Source organism: Arachis ipaensis, chromosome B01, assembly GCF_000816755.2.
Source record: "Arachis ipaensis cultivar K30076 chromosome B01, Araip1.1, whole genome shotgun sequence".
Taxonomy (NCBI): Eukaryota; Viridiplantae; Streptophyta; class Magnoliopsida; order Fabales; family Fabaceae; genus Arachis; species Arachis ipaensis.
Genome location: NC_029785.2, coordinates 15,955,345 through 15,973,669, shown reverse-complemented (window position 1 = coordinate 15,973,669; position 18,325 = coordinate 15,955,345). Strand labels below are relative to the sequence as shown.

Here is an 18,325-nt window from a genome sequence, read left to right as displayed (position 1 = left end):
TATCTATGATTGCACTTCTCTGTCAGTTTTCCACAACTTTAAAAATTTACATGAGTTTCACATGCACCTTTTTTGTTTTCCATTCAATTTCTTTATTGATCCAAACAATGAAAAATTGAATTTTTCATCCATTTTCTTCTTCAGTATTTTATTTTTCTACAAATTCTTCTAATTCAAACAATACGTAAATAAGTCACATTTTTTATATATATAACAATAACTAATATCATATATTATTTAACGCCAAGATATTTATCATTATTTATGGTATAATCTAATTTCACAATTATTTAAACATTGTTTTTATGAAAAAATTGCATTATTTACTTTGAAAAAAATTAATCACTATTATAATTTAAATAAAATATATAATAGATATTAAACCAATTTATTTTTATAATTACTCAATCACAAATATTCATCAAAGATATGAAATTTAAGAGCATACAAAATAAATATAACATCTACAACTTTTACACTATCACGATAAGATGATTATCATAAGTCTTTTTAGCATAAATTAAAAAGAACAACATATAATAATAAAGAAACAATCAAATCCAAAAAAGTTATAGAATTCCTATCATACACTACGACTGTTAACATTGAAAAAGTTTTAACAATTTATTCTTTTATTAGCTATCTTTTTATCTACTTTGCACTTTATCTACAAATATGTTAATGACTAAACCTATGCTTCAACCTTTTAAAATCCCATATATTCTTGCCAAACACAATATTATTATGCGTCGTCCATATTTATCAAAGAACTGAAAATAACAAAAACATCCATCTGTTCTTTATAGAAACTATTGAATAGAAGAATCGTTGGTAAAAAGATGATTTCTCTTATAATATGTATGATTTTTTATGATGATAAAATAAAAATAAAAGGCATGGAATAATATTGCATATATTTAAGTTAATTTTAATCTTTTTTAATAACCAGATTTGTTATAACGTAATTGATAAACAATGACAATTAATACAGAATATATATTTTAAGTATAATATGCATTTTATGATTTTGTACGAAATAATATTAGTTTTAATTTATATATTTATTATTGGGTATTAAAAATAAAAAGTATTTATATTGTTAACACTTTTCAAACATTTCTCAATTCTGACCGTGATTAGGCCTAAAAGGTTACCCACCTCGTCAGAAATAAGTGTAATTTAATCAATTTTCATCTAATAGTATTATACATTGGCATAATCATAGGAGAATTAATTTTGGCGAGATAACAATATGGTATTTAATTACCACATAAGTATTTTTATATATAGAATTATCAATCAATTATGTATGGCTTCTGATGAAAATAATATATTCAACATAAATATTGTTTGTTAGATAAAAGATAATAGATTGACAAGGAAATTAATTACAATGGATATATTCATTATAAGAAATATTTTTCTACGTAATACTATAAAAAAATATCATGGTCATCCTGAATTACTACAGGTTCAACTTTCATCGACAGCAATAAAATACTTAAATTGAGACATTTTCGAACTATAATATTTATCAAATAAACAATTAATAAAACACTCATCCATACCTTCTCATTTTAATTAAGTATATTTATACATAAAAAAAAAAGAAAGAAAAGAAGAGTTGAAATCACAAAAGAGATCAAAATGATGGTTCTTATAATTTTGTGTGGCTATCTATATATAGAAGATCAAAAGACCATGATTATCTAACAAAATTAATTTGTATTTTTTGCATTCAATTTGAATAGGTAAAAAATCATCTTATTTTAGTTTAATCCTTGATTCACATTATTTGAATTTAGCTCAATATATATGTATGATTTGATTTGATTTAATTATTAGTAAAAAATACATGGAGAGCCTATTTTATTCATAGATTTATTATTTTAATAATTAATAAACTAATCTAATTAATTAATTAATACAGATAATTAGTATAATTAATTTGGTTTAATAAATTAAAAAATATTAACAGAATATTAAAAGAAATAAATTAAAAAATACTAATAAATCAAATTGATATAAATTATAATAAATTGTGTGATACTTAAATATCTAATAAAATTAATTTGTTGATATAGTTAATTTATCGTAATAAATTGTATTTAATGAGTTAAAACAAATAAATCGCTAAACACTCTCAAAAGCATGTCACATCAATTCCATCATTAAGTGCAAAAATCTGATTTTTATATAATAGAATAGATAATAAATAGAATAGATGAGAATATGATGTGTGACATATTTTAATTATAAAATTGGTAATATGTAATAGATTTTTGTATGAATCTTTATTGCTTATTCGTTGCTAGTTTTAACGTAATTACTTAATAAATTCTACCTATAAAACTATCAACTACCTAATATTATGATTTAGTTAATAAGAACGTTGATATTAATATTTTTTTATAAGTCTTGTTATTATTTATAATTAGGAAAGAGCCCTATATAAATTTATTTCCTTAATGAATGTTAATTTATTTTGTTGCAAAATTATGTATTACCTTTAAAATTTTAGAGTAATTGAGTCTAATTTTTATATTTTGAAATGAGTTTACTCAAAAAAATTTATATGTAAATCACATTAGTATTACAAAATTACTTTATTAACATAATTAGTGGTGCTTACTTAAACCATTAAATTTAGCTTCTAATGATATTAAAGTCAACTTATTTTATTATCTTTTACCTTCAAAGAATTTAACATAAAAATCTAATAATTGAAAAAAAATTCATTACAATAAATATATTCATTTTAACAAATATTCTTCTATCTAATACTATAAAAAAATATACTGATCACTTTAAATTACTACGGGTCAACTTCCATCTACAGTTGTAGAATGCCGAAATTGAGATATATTCATCAAACAAACAATCAATAAAACATCATCCACACTTTTTCATTTTGGGTACATTTATACATAAAAAAAAATATACATAAAGGAAAAAAAAAAGAAGAAAAAAAGAGTTGAAATAACATTTGCGATAAAAATGATGATTCTTATAATTTTGTGTGGCCATTTATATATAATAGACCAGATGACTGTGATTATCTAACAAAATTAATTTGTATTTATTGCATTCAATTTGAATAGGTAAGAAATTATCTTATTTTAATTTAGTCATTAATTCACATAATTTGAGTTTGGCTCAATATATATGATTTGATTTGATTATTAGTTAAAAATATCTCAGTTGCCTATTTTATTCAAAGATTTATTATTTAATGACTAATTAATTAATTAGTACATACAATAAATTTGGTTTAATAAATTAAAAAAGTAAATTAAAAATACTAACAGAACATTAAAAGAAATAAATTAAAAATATTACCAAATTAAATTAATATAAATTATAATAAATTGTGTGATACTTAACTATCTAATTAAATTAATTAGTTAATATAATTAGTTTATCGCAATAACTTGTATTTAATGAGTTAAAACAAATAAATCAGAAAACACTCTAAGAAGCATGCCACGTCAGTTTCATTATTAAATGTAAAAATCCAATTTTTATATAATAGAATAAATAGATTATGCTAATAATAATGGTATGTATATATTGGTTAAGAGATCTGATTACATATTCTTTATATGTTATTCATTTTTAGTTTTATATATACTTTATATAATGAGAATATAAGAAAGGTTGGTGTTCACCTTTTTCATTCTTCTAAATATTCATTACATATAATTCATAAAATATAATTTGCCCTAAATTTCTCATCAACCCTCATTTTATCCTTTTTTTTTTTCTGCATTCTTCACCAATCCGCCACCAACTTCAGAAACAACCCTCATTCGCTTCTGCCAGCGTTACGGTTGCGCCGCCGTCACTCCGTTTGCTTGCACTATCGTCACGCTCTGTTGCTGCTGTGCTGCTGTCGCTTCCCACTGTCGCTCCGTTGCTGCCGCGCCGCCGTCGCTCCTTCTCTCTGTTGCTGCCACGCTCCTCCTACTTTGGTCCTTCTCCGTTCTCTCTCAATCGAGCTCACAAGAACAGGTATCGTTTTCAAAGCCAACTTCAGTTTCATTTGAAAATCCCCTATTTCAGGTGTAAACTATGATCTAATTGTAATATCCTATTTTTTAAATCTAGAAATCCTGGTCATCATGTTTATTCTGGTTCCATTTTATTTTAAGAGCTAAGACTAAGTTTAATAATTCTTCAAAGCCGAGGGATTATTAGATGCTTCTCCACTTTTCATTTTGAATTTTCCTGGATCCTTCTTCCTTCACTCGGCACTCGCTCACTACTATATTCAATCCATGTTGTGTTGATGTGAGTAGTTAGAGTTGGTAATAATGGCGGAGGCGCTTCGACGAGGTCGCTCTCTGGCTGAGACGCTAACATATTCAGTTGCTTCCGTTATTACTGTTATGGTCTTCGTCTGCTTCGTCGTTGGGCGCTACATCTACCGCTTTGGAAAGGTACTACAACTTTAGTTGCAGACTACGTGTATGCTATAAGTGATTCAGTTACAGTAATAAATGTTACTTCATATTGCATAATGTGCTGCGAAATAGATTATAGGCAGTTTCAGATCTTAGGGTTGGTGAAGTGTATAAATGGAAGGATGATTAACACAAGTAATTTGTTGAATCTTGTGAACGTATGAAGCTTCTTTTTCTTGGTTGTGCAGTGGGTGAAGAAGACAAGAAGGAAGGCTCTCTTTGCATCATTGGAAAAGATTAAGGAAGGTAAAACAAGCACTTTAATAATAATCAATGATATCATACTACTGATTTTTTACGTGGTACTTGACTTGGATTGTTCCTTTCTGCTAGAGTTGATGCTACTTGGTCTTATCTCTTTGTTGTTGGCACAAAGTGCAAGATGGATCTCTGAAATATGTGTAAATCATCACTGTTCAATAGCGAGTTTTATATTTGTTCTGAAAAAGACCTTGACACGAACCAGAATCCTTTTCCCCTGATGAAACTGATATTCCAAAGGGACTAATTAGTGGTCCATTCAATCAATGCCCTGCGGTAAGAAGCTTTCAGTTATGAGTTAGAAATTACATTTATTAGTAAAAGATACTAATAAATGAATGAATGCAGGGGCACAAGCCATTTGTTTCATATGAGGGTCTTGAGCAGCTGCACCGGTTCTTGTTTGTTCTTGGGATCACTCATGTTCTATACAGTTGTCTGGCAGTCGGTTTGGCAATGAGCAAGGTTGGTCGGCAATAGACTTTTCCAGCTTATTATGGGATCACTTGCTTGTTTCAAGCACATGTTGTTTCTCCTTTGCTTTGGCTCATGCTTGGTTGTCTGGTCCATATGTTTCTGATTATGTGGGGCTGACATTGTTGCCTTTCATGTACTATTGTTTGTTTTCCATTTGTTCCATGCTTCTTTAGATTTATAGTTGGCGCAGATGGGAAAATCAGACCACAGTTGTAGCGGACAGAAATCTGCAAGGTGCATAGCATACTATATAGCATAGAATGGTTTCACAAACCAAGACAGGAATTTTAATTTGTCAATGTAGTAACAAACGAAAATTTTTGTTGTAATAATCTAACTGTCAGACACTACCCAATCACTTTTACATGTTAATTGTTGTACAGGAAAGAGAAACAAGGTGATGAGGCGGCAGATAACCTTTGTTTTTCATCATGCTTCACATCCATGGAGCAGGAATCCAATACTCATCTGGATGGTGATATATCATCAACACTTTATAGCTTCATATCCTTAATTTTTATTTGCAAGCTTGCTTTTTCATCCTCGTGGCTGATAATTTGTGGTGTCAATTTGCAGCTTTGTTTCATGCCCCAGTTTAGGAGTTCTATAAGAAAATTAGACTACTTTGCACTCCGTCTGGGTTTCATCACTGTAAGTTTTTTATTTATTGAGATAATCATTCATAATAGGAGATTCTTTCATCCATTGTTGTTCCTTGATCTGTCAATTCTATTTTTTCAAATATGTTATTCAAAGTGGATTAAGCTGCTCTCTTGCAATCACTATCATTTTTAACATCATTAACATACTGTTCACCTTCCTCACTAGCTGATTCCATGTGATCCTAACCTGTTTTATAAATTTGCAGGAGCACAGATTGTCACTGTCATATAATTTTCATCAATATATGGTTTGAAGCATGGAAGATGAATTTCATGGCATTCTAGGCATAAGGTCTGAAATGGATTTTCTCCATTTAGATAATTAAAGTGTTGATCGTAAATAATAATTATAAAGTAAAGAGGATGAGAATTTATTTTGAAGGCTATGATCCATGCTATTCCACATATGCAGAGGAATATTTCAATAGGTGGATCAATCATCTTTTCATGCAAATATTAAAGGAGGAAATACTAATAATGCAGCATGGAAAATTTCCAAGTAATTCAGTACTACTAGCTACTTGAATTTTGTATACACTAATTATTTTTAATTTTTTTATTAAATACTAATTATTTCTTTGTGTGTTGGATTTCATTTTTAGTGATTTCATATTGAGGAGTTACAATTTTTTTGTATTTTCGATCCTACCAATTTACACAAAACTCATCAAAGATGGCCTTAAAATATGGATTTACAGGTAATGGTAATGGTAACAAAGATAGATTGCATAGGGAATGAAACTATCATTTGATATATTGTATGATTATGTTTTAACATATATGATTAATTGAGTATCATAAACATATCAATCTAAATCTTTTTTTTTTTCATTTTCTTTTTTAGTGGAGACACAAATGGAAGAATACCAGTGATAGGGACATAGTATTGGGTTGAAGTTCTGGAATCATCTCTAAAGTTTAGTTGGCAGAATTGGTACCATGACAATCAGGTTCCATTTAATTTCTTAGTCTTATTTAATATAACGGTTTTTATTTTTATTTTTATTTTTTTATAACGGTTTATTTGTATTAATTGTCTACTAATTTTTAAATAGAAAAAATAATTAAAAAAATTATAGCTATTAAAATCAACGGTAATATTGTCGCTTTTTAAATTTAAAATAGACAAAAAAAACAAAATACAGACATAGAATTTGTCGCTATCTAAGTAGTTAAATCGACGGCTATTTTGTCGATTTTATTAAATCAAATATCGACAAAAGCTCTGTCAATTTTATATAATAATATCGACGGCTTTGTTGTCGATTTTATTAAGCATTTGTCGGTATCTAAATAATTAAATCGACGGCAATGTTGTCGATTTTAATAAGAAGGTAAAATTTCCAAACTCATATTATAGACGGAAAGGCTGTCGATTTTATTAAATTATTATCGACGGCTACACTAGCCGTCGATTTTATTAGAATTTTGAAAAATCAACAAGCTTAATAGCGACCATCTTCGCCGTCCATTTTGCCGTCCATTTTTAATATTATCGACGGCTTAGCCGTCGATTTGGCCGTCGATTTCAACGATGTTTCTTGTAGTGTAATTTAGTTTAATAAATTAAAAATATTAACAGAATATTAAAAGAAACAAATTAGAAAATACTAATAAATTAAATTGATATAAATTATATTAAATTGTGTAATACTTAAATATCTAATAAAATTAATTTGTTGATATAGTTAATTTATCGTAATAAATTGTATTTAATGAGTTAAAAAAATAAATCGCTAAACACTCTCAAAAGCATGTCACGTCAACTCCATCATTAAGTGCAAAAACCTGATTTTTATATAATAGAATAGACAATAAATAGACACTACAAGAAAATAGAGTTATTTTAACACTTTATTTTTTAACACCATAATTAAATGTCAAAATTAATATATATTTTTGACAAATATCATAAATGTCAAATTTTCTATGTTTTCTTGATGAATAATTTGACCGTAGAAAACTACTCATCAATTTTGACATTCATTTGTTTTCAATTTACTCCATTATTTTTCTTCTTCTTTGGCTCTGTTAATTTTGACATCACATTGCTCTCAGTTTAGGATTATACTACTCATTATTTATCTTCAAAATCTCAAGTTATTCTTTAGTTTTAAGATCTCATCTCATTCTTTGTTAAAATTTTTTGTTGAGAATATTTTATAGTCAATAAGTGTCAAAATAAATAGTATTTTTGACAATTAATAAGTATCACAGAAAACATGTTCTCAAAATTTTCTAACAAATTATTTTTGACAGTCAATATTTATCAAAATAAGATTTAAATTTTTTTTCACAATCACTTATATGTTAAAAATACTATTTTTGACAAAACTTTTATTAACATATTTTCATAGTTAAAATAGTGTCAAAATTTATTTTTTTGACAAATTTTAATTTTCTTTTACACATTATAACCCTAAAAAATAATCTATATTGTTGTAGTATGAGAATATGATGTGTGACATATTTTAATTATAAAATTGGTAATATGTAATAGATTTTTTTATGAATCTTTATTGCTTATTCGTTGCTAGTTTTAACGTAATTACTTAATAAATTCTACCTATACAAATATCAACTACCTAATATTATGATTTAGTTAATAAGAACGAACGTTGACATTAATATTTTTTCATAAGTCTTGTTATTATTTATAATTAGGAAAGAGCCCTATATAAATTTATTTCCTTAATGAATGTTAATTTATTTTGTTGCAAAATTCTATATTACCTTTAAAATTTTAGAGTAATTGAGTCTAATTTTTATATTTTGGAATGAGTTTACTCAAAAAAATTAATATGTAAATCACATTAGTATTACAAAATTACTTTATTAACATAATTAGTGGTGCTTACTTAAACCATTAAATTTAGCTTCTAATGATATTAAAGTCAACTTATTTTATTATCTTGTACCTTCAAAGAATTTAACATAAAAATCTAATAATTGAAAAAAAATTTATTACAATGAATATATTCATTTTAACAAATATTCTTCTATCTAATACTATAAAAAAATATATAACTATATAATTAAATTAATTAGTTGATATAATTAGTTTATCGCAATAACTTATATTTAATGAGTTAAAACAAATAAATCGAAAAACACTTTTAGAAGTATGCTACGTCAGTTCCATTATTAAATACAGAAATTCGATTTTTATATAATAGAATAGATAGATTATAATGGTATGTATATATTGGTTAAGAGATCTGATTACATATTCTTTATATGTTATTCATTTTTAGTTTTATATATACTTTATATAATGAGAATATAAGAAAGGTTAGTGTTCACCTTTTTCATTCTTCTAAATATTCATTACATATAATTTATAAAATATAATTTGTTTCTTTTAAAATTTAAATCCAAAATCTTTTAGTTACGTTATAAATTACTTACATGTCAATTAATTCAGTTTTTAGTTTTTATACATATTTAATATATTAAAGAGTGAATTAATAGTCATGATAAACTACTATATCTAACAGAAACAAGGAAGGGAGTTGATATAAATTCTTTTCTAAAATACCCTTCATCATTAATATATATTTAACCAATAATTAATTTATTAAACCAGTAATTCAATGACTCAATCAGATTGATTGTCGATTTAATTTTGGTAACTATGGTCTGAACATACATAAAGAATAATGAAAACTTAATTTTATTATACCTTCAACACATTTATTTAAACGATTACTTTTCAGTAAATTTACAAATTATCGTAATTTAAATAACAAAAATATTTCACATCCATATAATTTTCTTAACCAAGTCAACCAAGTCCTTTTACGTTCATGCACCCCAGCTATTAACATAAAGCTTCTTCCTCAACATATAGCTTCTCTTTCTCAACGTAAACCTTCTCTTCGTTCTTCTTTCTCAACGTAAAGCTTCTCTTCGTTCTTTTCTACTCTGATTTCTCTAATTTTTTTTTCATTTTCTGGTTTTCTTCAACATAAAAAATCATATTTTTCTTCGTTTTTCTTCTTCGTTTTTTTTTTCGATCTGCATTGCATTTTATGTTCTTCATTTTCAGATTTCATATTCAGATTTCAATAGCGTATGAATACAATGAATGATTCAACTTATAATCACTTCGATGAGAGCGATTTGGATTATTCTTCTGAATCGAATCAAGCGGATGAGATTTGGATTATTCAATTTTGAATTGAATGGAATAGAATGCAATCGCTAAATCCAGTTGTTTATGAACACAATTTTCTGTTTGTTTGGAATTGTACATTAGTTTCGTTTTCAAATTCTTTTTGGTTCATTCTAGACGCAGGTGTTCTGAATTTGAATTTATATAATGGACAATGTTCGGTTTATTTGGTATTATACAATAGTTTTGCTTTGATAATATTTTCAGTTTCTTCAATCATTTTGAATTGAATGCAATGGAATGCAATTGAATAAAGTGATAATGAATAGAATGCAAGAGTTTCTGAATTTTCATAATGCACATGTGTTCGGTTCATTGGTTATTACAGAATGCACATGTTATGACAATATTTTCGGTTCATTTTACAATCCAAGTGTATTGTAGATGAATAATTTGTCCTAAAGGTTGAGATAACTTTCAAGACACTGGAAGAAGCTAGAAAGTTCTACAAAGATTATTCCAAACTTGCCAGTTTTTCTACGAAAATAAAGAACACAACTCGGAAGGGAGATGAGATTAAGAATCACCTAATTACATGTAGTAGAGAGAGAAAGTGAAAATCCAAGATATCTCCAACTCTGAAGACAAATCCCTCAGTTGGAATGAACTGTCCAGCCAGAATTTATGTACATATATTGAAAGACGTCGGTCTTTGGAGAATTTTCAAAGTTGTTCTGAATCATTCACACCCTTACTGTCCATATCGAGCAGAGATGCTCAAACAACATAGGGAGCTAAGCATATTTGTGTGTCGTACCATTGAAAACAATGAGAAAGCCAGAATTAGACCGAGTAAAATATATCAGTCATTCATAGCAACAGCGGACAGTCATCGAAAACTAAGTTTTATCGAAAAGATATGAGAAATTACATTACAAGAAAAGTACGAAATATTTCTGAACAAGATGATGCCAAAGAATTTGGCAAGTACTTATTAAGAATGAAAGTGAAGAATCAACATTTCTTTTTCGAGCTTAACCTTGAGGGTGATCACTCCATCAAAAATGCATTTTGGGTCGATGCAAGAAGTAGGGCTGCATACGAGTATTTTGGAGATGTTGTTTCATTTGATACCACTTATAACACAAACATGTATTCGGTTCCCTGCGATATAGTTTTAGGTTCACATAGCCAACAAATTTCGGTTCATAACTATTGCGAGTGTCCATTTTTGCAGGTATAATCTGGTTTTTTATTCTTTTGTGGGCTTGAATTACCAAGGTCAGTTAACACTTCTCGGATGCGCTTTGATGAAAAATGAGGATATCCAATCATTCAAATGGCTATTTGAATGTTGGCTCCATTGCATGGGAGGAAAGGCACCAAAAGGGATTCTACCGATCAATGTGCATCGATGCAAAGGGCCATAGAGACCTATATGCCAAAACAATTCACTAGTGGTGCAGATGGCACCTCATGAAGAAGATTCCAAGCAAATTAAATGACTACAAGTGACACAAAGAAATCGAACAAGAGATGAGTCATGTTGTTTAGAACTCGTTTACAAAAGACGCCTTCGACAAAAATTAGAACAATTTTGTCACAAAGTACGGTGTTGGAGGCAATAAGTGGCTTTCAGCTAACTGAGGTTTTATTCGAATTATTTGATGTTGTTGCTTTTTCGGGTATAAATTTTGTTTCATTCGTGCGTCTGATTTCGGTTCATTCTGCAGAGCTATTTGGATTCCAGTTTATCTCGATCACCAGTTTTGGACTGGGATGAGAAGCACATAACGGAGCGAGAGCATGCATGCCTTTTTTAACAAGTTTATCACATGCAATAGCTCCTTGATTCAATAGAGGCTCAATTTCAGCACGTGTATACTCATGAGAAGTTTAGGAAAGTTCAAGCACAATTCAGAGGAAAGGGGATTGCATCACAAGATCAATGCATTCCACTCTAGGTTTTACGGCATACGAAGTTGTAGAGTAGGTTTCTAACTCAATATTCAACAAGTTTGTTGTTATTATGATGCAGTATCACGCGAAGTAAGTGCTAGTGCTTCTTGTTTGAGTCAAGGGGTATATTATGCCGCCATTCTCTGAGTGCCTTAAACTTTGAGCGAGTAGATAAAGTGGCACCAAAATATATATTGGAATGCTGGAGCATGAACGTAAAGAGGAGGCAACACATATCAAGAGCAGCCAAGATAAGCCTCTATTGGAGCCAAGAAGCAAGAGATTCAATGATTTGATATCTTGGTCGCAAAATATTTGCGAATTTGCATCAGGATCCGAGGAGCTAACAGAAATTATGCACCGGGTTTTTGGTAATGTCATGGCCGAGATGTAAGAATATCAAGCAAAAAGTAAAGGCAAAAGTTCGTTATCTCACGAAGAAGCTACATTGAGTGGTGTCAACGACCTTCAAAGCCCCCCACGTGTTAGAACAAGAGGCCGTCCCAAGAACAGAATGGGATCAAATACGAAAAAAAAGATCGCAAATGCAACAAAGAAAAAGAAAAAGGCAGCTCTAAGTGGGCAACATTGATTTGTTTTGTATTAGAGAAAAATCCGTTTGTGCATTTTGCTAATATATGATTTATTTTCTTTTTTGCAATTGAACTTTTTAGATGGTGGATCAATGATTCAGTCAAGCTCCAGCCTTTATGATGCACATGATATGAATTGTCCCGGAGAGGATGATAGAAGTTTTGGTTTTTATTAATATAAAATTTGATTCATGTATGACCAAATTTCGGTTCATTTGAGTTCTAGGAGGTTTAATATCGATTCATGTTATGTTTTATTGAATTGTCACTTTTTTATTTTTCAAATTACCTTTCTGCATTTGTGTTGTGTCAAACAATTTAGGTGTTTCTAAAATTGAATAGTGATATATACATTTTTTCGGTTCATTTAGTACATTAATTTCAGTTCATTTGTGTTTTTGGGGCTCTTGATGTTTGATAAATACATTGAATCCATCAAAACTAATAAAAAGGATATTAATTAAAACATACACATTTTATAGAGGTTCTTGCTCCGTTTGCCTTGTGGAAGATTCTTCGCAAGCCTGGTATTGGGGTTCCGGAGGGAAGCTGTAATAAATAGAAAAGAGTCCAATAATGAACCAAAATTACTTCATATTTGAACTAGTAGTAAAAAAAAGCCCAATCATCAAGAAGAACACATCGAATTCATTTTTGGATTCAAATGAACCTCAAATAAACTAAGGAATAAACCGAAATTACTATTATATACCATCAAAACTAATTAAAAAGATTTTAAGTAAAACTTACATTAAGAGGTGCTTCTTGTTCCGATTACTTTGCTGGAGCTTCTTCGCAGGCTTGCTGTTGTGGTTCTGGAGGACTGCTGGATTAAACAGAAAAGAGTTCAATAATGAACCTAAATTATTATCATATACCATCAAAACTAATTAAAAAAAAAATTTAAGTACAACTTATTCATTAACAGAAGCTTCTTCTATTTGACTTTTCGAAAGGACATAGATAAAGGCCTTTTGATGTTTTATTATCTCTTCTATAAGAGAACATGGAAAAAACACTGCAATAGGAACTCTAAGGAAGGTAAACAAGAAAGAAGTTAATGTTGAATTATTAGAATACGAACTGAGAAACTAAAAGCTACACATTGAAAAACTCACATATCCAAATGTTGAGAATGAGTTTCTTCTGGAACCACAAGGATATGTTGTTGAGGATCAGGTGTTGTGTTACTGACAATTAAACAAAAATTTCGTGTGATTAATTAAACAACAATTATTACCTAAATTTAAAAGACCAACATAAATATTTCAACTTACATAGTTGGAGGTTATAAACTCTGTTTTTTTTCTTTTTTATTTCATGCTGTTTCTTTCTTCTAAAGAATGTAAACGGAGTTTCAGGGATATTTTTTCTAATAAGAAAGATACCAAATTAAATCATCAACCAAGATTAAAAACAGAGGATTAAAAACACATCAAATTCATTTTTGGATTCAAATGAATCTCAATTAAACCTAGAAATGAACCAAATTTACTTTAGATTTGAAGCTCAAGTAAACTATTTTTCATGCCATTTTTGTTTCAAAAATTGTAACTGGAGATTTCAGGGGTATTCGTTCTAATAAAAAAGATACGAAACTAAGATCTTCAACCAAGGTATTCTAATTAAAAGCAGAAGATCTAAATAAAAGTGAAGAGGAATTATTTGGTATTGCTTGGTGCATTTACAGACAGTGTTTGTAACACAGGTTCGCTTTCGCTGCCCAGATTTACAGTCGACATTCTAACCAAAAAAATAAATATTATTCAGTAAATCCAAAGAAATTACACAATGTTTTAGGAAAAGTTAGCAGAGAAAGAAAAAAAGAGCTTTATATGAGAAACTCAATCTTATGTCTGCGATATATCATATTGCGCGTCCGCGAGTCAGTCATTTGGAACAATATTTATTTTTTCAACGCCATCATTTTTCCTCTTCATTCTTTTTCTTTTTGTTTTCTTTTTTCAGCACTCTTCTCATCTATTTGTTCACTTATGAAAATTCATACAATAAGTTTTGACTTAAAACCAAGATGAGCAATAATTAAACCAAATGAACATCAAATAAACGTAGAAATGAACCAAAAATAATCATTTTCGAATCTTACTCGTCGAATTCTGTTTTGTTTTCCGAACCCGTCAGAACAATCTTCCTTATTTTGGTTTGTTTTTTCGCCACCCTTTGTGGTTGTTTTCTTTTTTTAGTGACATTTTTCGATTTCTTTTTCTCTGCAACACATACAAAAAGTTTTGTTAAAATAACAATATAAAACTTTAAATAAATAGATAGTTTTCGATAAGCAATGGTGAGAAGTATACTTAGATTCAGAAAAACTGCTTCTTCTGAAGACGAATGCAAGACGACAATTTTCTTTTTTTCTTTCTTCTCCTTTTCCTTCTTTTCCACCTTCTTTTCTTCTATCTATCCTTCCCTCAATTATGCTCTTTTCACAAGTCCCTAAAACATAAACTTATTTAGTTACCAGAGTATTTTAGAAGCATCTGAACCAAAATTTCAAGAAAAATGATTTTTTTTATTTACCATTTCATTAGTTGCTTCCAAAGCAATCCGCTCGAACAGCCTCTTCTGTGTCCAGTGGGCCACTCATGGTGGCCAGGGAGTGTCATCTGCCTCTGGATCAAGGAACTTCGTTTCATGGAAATATATTAACATTAAAACAAATACGCAACCATCAACGGAAAGTTTCTTTCCTTCTCTCTGGGCTTTGATCCCCTTTCTTAGGAAGCTCAGCACATGAGACGCTCAATTCCATCGTCAGACGGTGTCCACATGAAGGGCAGGCGTCTTATAGATCGGGGAGACCGTGCTTACTATTGTCGGCAGCAAAAAACATTTCTGGATGAAGATGAAAAAAGTCCTCTTGAATTTTAGCCAGTTCTCCTCTTCTTCAGCACTCATATCAATGACAGATTTTGTCAAAGATGCCAAAGTAGCACCTTTGAAGCTGTCAATTATCTCATTCTCTTTCTCACTCTGTTTTTTGTACACAATTTTTTCAGGAAAACAATCTCCTACAATATTTTAATATAAATAAATCAGTAAAAAAAGCTCAATTTAATTTTCTGTATTCAAATGAACCTAAAATAAAGTAAGGAATGAACCGAAATAAATTAAAGGAATAACAAGGATATCAAAAAGGAAAAATACAAATGTAAAAGATGAAAAGTATAATACTGCCAAAATTTATGCATCGGGCATCTCTTATTTTGGCAGGGATTATGTATATTTTGTCATAGAGAGTGTCCAAGCATCCATGATAGGCATCATAGCAACGAATCAATTTCCTCAAGAGCTTGTGAGAGATGTTCATTTTCAGGATATGTGCCAGCACTGAATCCCATTTCTTCCACAATATTTTTCTTTTCTTCATTCATTTCTTTGAACACCCTAGTTATTGATTTTATTTGGCATCTCAGATTGTGAGTTTTCTGCAAAGATTTAAAATAGTATGTTATGATATATTTATAATACAAAAATAGATTTTATTTAATGTGTATATGCTTATGTTATAGTACGGCTTCTCTTTTTTGTGACCGTCATCTTTTTCATTTTTGTTGTAAGGACAAAAAAATTTGGTCAATACTTAACAGGTGAACTTCACTCAATTCACAAATGAACCGAATTTGGTTCAGATTTGTTGAACACTTAACAGTAGAATCAAGTGAACCTAACTCAATTCCCAAATGAACCGAATTCGATTCAGATTTGAATAAAAGGTGATAAACATTCAATCAGCAAAAAAGTACATTTCAAATCATTTCTACTTGCAAATGAACTCAATTAAATTAAGGAATAACAGATTTGGTGAACAATTAACAGTAGAATCAAGTGAATCTAACTCAATTCCCAAATGAACCGAATTCTATTTAGATTTGAACAAAACATGATAAACATTTAATCAGCAAGAAAAATATATTTCAATTCTTTTCTGCATGCAAATGAACTCAATTAAACTAAGTGATGAACCGGATTATTTATCAGAACGAATAAACTAACAATACATTTTTCATTCGTATGCCCTAGTTACAGAAAAAAATGGAATTAGAAAAGTTCGATCTACTAAATGAACGAACTCAATCCACTAAACCTTAAATCGAACTAGAAGAAATGCGAGATTTGTGAGAAATTAAATGAATATAATAACAATAGGTTTTCTCATACCTTGCGGAATCTTTGTTCTTGTTTTTGTGTGTACGCTCCACCCGATTCTTCGGTAGCCGAGAATACGAATGAGATTTGAGAGATTCTAAGAGAGATTTAAAATTCTCCAGTAGCAGTTTCGAGTTCAAAAAATGAATGTTTTTTTTTTATATTCAAGCGCAAAGTGAATTAGTAATGTTTGAGGAGTTTCTGCGTGCGTAATATACATTTCATTAATGAGATTGGATTTTTTTAGTATTGAATCTGCTTAATTAAACTAAGTGATGTGCAAGCAGGTCCGGAAGAGGGTTGGTATTGATTTGGGTCTGCTGCCAAAATCTATGACTCACACAATGGTTACTTGTGGTTGTGTAAGAAGCTTTTTGGTTGGGAGGAGCAGGAGAATTGGCTTTGGCTTTGGCGTCAGCTTGTTCCGGAAAAGCACAAGTTTTTTGCTTGGTTGTGTCTTAAGGAGGCTCTTCCTACTGCAAGTTTTCGCTTTAGAAAAGGGATGTCGTCATCAGATAGGTGCCCAAGATGTCTTTCTAACCAGGAATCGGTTTTACATTGTATTCGGAATTGCCCAGAAGCTCAGCTTGTATGGTATAGGTTGAATATTTCTTGTCATCCTTTAGATTTGAAGAACTGCTTCTTGTATCATAGTAGAGAGTATCCGTTCAAGTTCTTTTCGGGACTTTGGTAGATATGGCAAGCAAGGAATAATGACATCTTTAATCCTCATGAAAATTGGCCTCCGAAAAAAGTGATTTGTCTGGCATTAACTTCAGAAAAGGAGCTTAGGAATATTTTTGAATTACAACGTATGTCCCTTTCCTCTACTCTAAATGGTTTTTGGAATCCCCCATCCATTGGTACTTTCAAGATTAATTGTGATACTAGTTATCTTAGTTTGGGTGATAGTGTTGGTTTTGCTTGTGTTATTAGAGATTGTAATGAGAGTTGGCAAAGGGGGTGTTTGGAAATGATTGAGAGTAATAGTATTCTTCAAGGAGAATTGTTTGCTATTTGGAGATGATATCTCTTAGCTTGGGATGTGGATCAACGAGATGTTATTTGTGAGACGGATTGTGTGGAAGCATTTAATCTTGTTACTAATCACCAAGATAGTTTTGGGTTTATTGATCCATTGGTACTCAAAATAAGAGCGAGATATCATGCATTGGAATTGGCGTATTGACTTTTGTTTGATTATGAGAGATGCAAACACAGTGACAAATACTATGACAAAGATGGTAATAAAATTATAACTTTCTCATGTAGAATTTCTTTCATCTTAAAAAGAGTTTAAAAATAATCTTAAAAAGATTATCCTCTATTTAAACAGATCTTTTATTTTATTTTTCTTTATTTAATTTATTTCGGTCACAAAAAAAAAAATTTATATTTTGACAATAGGCACGGTGAGGGTGAGCTAAAATTATTTACAAGAATATTAAATAAAGACAAATTTGATGAAAGCTTAATCTCTGGTGTTTATCAGATGCATTTACGTATCTTCTAGGCAATAGGAAACACAGCACTCAAATATTTCTTCTGAAAAAAAAAATATCTATCCCGTTAAATCAAACTTGTCCCAATCGCGCTTGTCCAATGTAGATGCATGTAAAAGAGAAG

The 18,325-nt window shown here is 29.6% G+C and overlaps 1 pseudogene; it reads left to right on the top strand.

Annotated features, from left to right (window-relative positions):
- Positions 3,723-6,879, top strand: LOC107647200 (annotated as a pseudogene).